The sequence below is a fragment of the Otolemur garnettii genome, unplaced genomic scaffold (assembly GCF_000181295.1).
Source record: "Otolemur garnettii isolate 467f Iridium unplaced genomic scaffold, OtoGar3 scaffold00124, whole genome shotgun sequence".
In the NCBI taxonomy this organism is placed as follows: Eukaryota; Metazoa; Chordata; class Mammalia; order Primates; family Galagidae; genus Otolemur; species Otolemur garnettii.
The window spans coordinates 4,182,036-4,185,526 of NW_003852519.1; positions in this window are offsets into that span (position 1 = coordinate 4,182,036).

Below are 3,491 nucleotides of genomic sequence, written 5' to 3' on the forward strand. Positions count from 1 at the left end.
CCAGAAAGGAACAGGCATTGTTAGCATCAGATTATACCTCATTATTAAAAAGAGGCATGACCACATGTGAAGAAAGGGTCATTCTACTTCAATTGAACCAGCACTATCTGTACTCGCACATTATTGGATCAGGAGTGGGGAGGGTGGATGGGGAAGACAGGGGTTCAACCCCAAGGCCAACCGTGTTGTCTTTTCTTATTCCAAATACAAAAAGCTGTAATTCAGCTTCAAAGTAGAATAGAAAAAAATCATCCTAATTGTCCTAGTTCTTCATGGTTTTCTTCCTTATTAACAGTTGGATGTTTCTTCCTTGGCCCTTTTGGACTAATGTCACTTTCCATGTTCTTTCTCAAGAAACCAGATCTGGTTCAAAAGAGTTTCACGTTTGACTCTAAACTCCGTTGCTGTCTGAGCAATCTTGGTGCCTAGACTTTGCATTTCCTTTTTCTGTTGACCTGCACATATGTGAGAGCTATTTCTTTGCAAATTACAGGCTGTGAAAACGCACTTTCTTTCCCACAACGAGCTGGGAATTTATGAAGTTATATGGCAATGAACTGCAGCATGCTAGAACAATTCTTCGGCTACATTTTCTTTTGTAATATTGTCACAGCGTCTCTGTGGATTACCACAGAGATTTCTTTTTGTTTCCTTTTTGGTTGTCGGTTTCATTTTAACCCGTGTAACAAGTAACATTTTGTTCATTGGATTTTGTATAATGGCAGTACATGCTTGTGTATTGTGACATGAATGCTGTCCAAATGGACATTGATGGCATCGTGAAGCCTGTTACTTTGCGTCATGTCCTGAGAAATAAGAGGGGATGGTGTGAACACACAGAGGAAAAGACTTGGAGGTGAAAGTAAACCCAAGCTGGCTGCTGCTTCACTGGGGCAGGGAGGCTACTACGAGTCTTCCTGGGGGTGCCTTCCCAGAGGCTTTGCTCCTCTCCTCTGTGTACCTGATCACGGCCCCTTCCCCTGGCTTCCCTCTGTTCCCCATCATGTATATAGGATCAGCTTAATATTTTATCAGGAACCTTAGTGACAGTGAAGGATGCCAGATGAACAGCTCTGCACCCCACCATCTCTTGTCACCGAGAAGGCCTAGCCACAGCAGACCTTGGCAAAGTTCCTCCACAAAGGCTGGCCAGCAAGTCCGTGTTTCACCTTGCAGGGTGAATGGCAGAGGATGTCCACACCCAGCAGGTTAACAGCTTGGGCTCCCCGGGAATCGTCAGCTTTCGCTCACCTCCCTTCCTCCACTTCTTGTGTCCTGGCTACCACCTTCTCTTCTCACCCTCACTCCTTAATTTCCCTTCTTGGACATTTTAGTAATCCATTATGCCACCCTTAGGAACAAATGTGGCTCACAAAAGGTGGCACACATATGTATGATATTCTTAGATTTGTATGCACTGACAGTCAGGAGTGAAATGTGCAACCTTGCAGGAGTCGAAGGGTAAGCGGAAATACATTTCCAACTCTGGCACCCAGAAGCATACCCATGCTTTGTAGCCTGGAACGTTGCTTCCCATGAAACAAAGCACTTCATAAATATTTCATGTTTTTCTTGAGCGCCCCTTCAAGGTAGGGATCAAATAGTGCCAGATCAATTTTCCCAAATGGAAAGATGAAGTTTCCAGAGTTTAGCCTGATGACTAAGAATTGAGACTACAGAAAGGTCATACCACAGCCCTTTACCAGATCATTCCTCAGGGGTCTCTACAATCATCACTCTGTTTGTTCCAACATGGATGCTCCTCAGGTGTACAGCCTGTGGTGGGAAAGACATCCATCTGTCAAAAGACGTGAGCATTCATTCTGAAAATGACTTTGGAAGGTGTCCTTGCTGAGCCTACGTTAATAAACTGTAGAATGAGCTAATAATAACTCCATATTTTACAGGTGTGAAGAGTATAAGATACAAGAATTCACTCAAAAGTGTATCTTGTCCTCTCAAGTGTCCTAAAATTACTCTAACCAGCTCTGTTTCTGCTCTGGGAACCAACTTTAAGCAAATCCAAAAGGGGGGTTGATACAGCCTCTGTATCATTAATTAAGATTTTTTAAAAATCACTTGAGTAATGCTTTGCACCGAATGACTATAGAGGCCTTATTATCACATGCAATTCATAATAGCTTGTATGGTACTTGGGAAGAGCTAAACACTTCAAAATTACCAAAAAAATTGGCATTGAATGCTATTGAGTTCAAATTCCTCACTTACAAAAAGACAATTTATGAAGTTAATTGAGAAACTACCATTAGTGTCTAGTTTATAAATTTAATAGTTAACATCAACCTATCCCCATCACTATATATGATTTTAACTTAAGAAGAAAAAGTGACAGATGACAACACTTTTGTGGACAGTATTCTAATTCAGAGCCTGCAATTTCCCACTGCAATGACAACATTGCCTCCAAAAATTAAAATTAGAAAAGCAACCAGGATATTTTTTAATGCCAGGTTTCATAATGTCTCTCCTTTCCTAAAGTCTGCCCCGGCCCCTCACAAGGTAACGTATCTCTCAAGGAGGCAGTGGTGTCAGTATGTAAAGCAGGAGCCAGAGGCTTTGGATCTGAATTTTTTGCAGGCCAAATAATAGCCGCTTGTTGAAGGCTTGGCCCTTGGCCAAGGAGTTAAAGTAACTGAATCCAATCTCTAGGAGCCAAAATTCTCCCTGCTTTCTAGCAAGGAGGCCTTCCTTTACACCTCAGGAAATGTCTGATGTAATGTGCTTCAAATAGCTGGCTTGAGTCCTGGTTCACAGACCTGTAGTCTGGTGCTTGGCACAGGGACAGAGGCCAGGAGCTGTGCCCAGGGCTGAATGTAACATTCACCTTGGCTGAGGGGTTATAAAGCAACAAAAATGTCACATGCACAAACTACAAACTTCTACCCCTGACTTTTAACTACCCCTTTTGGGTCCATTTAAAGGACATTTCAGACAGAACATCTCTGATCCCTGGCCTTCCCAAACAATGAGATTTCTGTGTTTACGTTTAGCTGACTGCTGATCACAAGGCCTTTTCCTGGGTAAAGATGGATCGGAGTGTTCTGGTCTTTAAAGGGGGATATTAACAGACTGAAAGTCATGCAGGGCAGGGTCATGGGAACTGCAGGAATGAGAAAAAAGAACAGATCATAGTAAGAAATCCCGGGAAATCTGAGGCCATGAAACCTGGAATAAAGGAAATTATTCATTCATTCAATCACTCATTCAACAAACATTTGTTTATATGATCATGTTGAAGGAATTAATCAATCAGCGAATGAGTTCTTGACCAAAGACTGTGCAGTATGTTGTCTTTTTAAAATATCTTGTATACTCAGAGTTTTATTGTTATTGCTGGGAGGCCCAAGAATGCATAAGTCAAGTCTTTCTCAACATTTTCTACTTACAGCTCCCCAAACTTGGTCAATTTATTTTCTGGACATACCCTCCCAGCCAACTTAAGGGCATTAAGCATTTTTTTCAACGTCTTA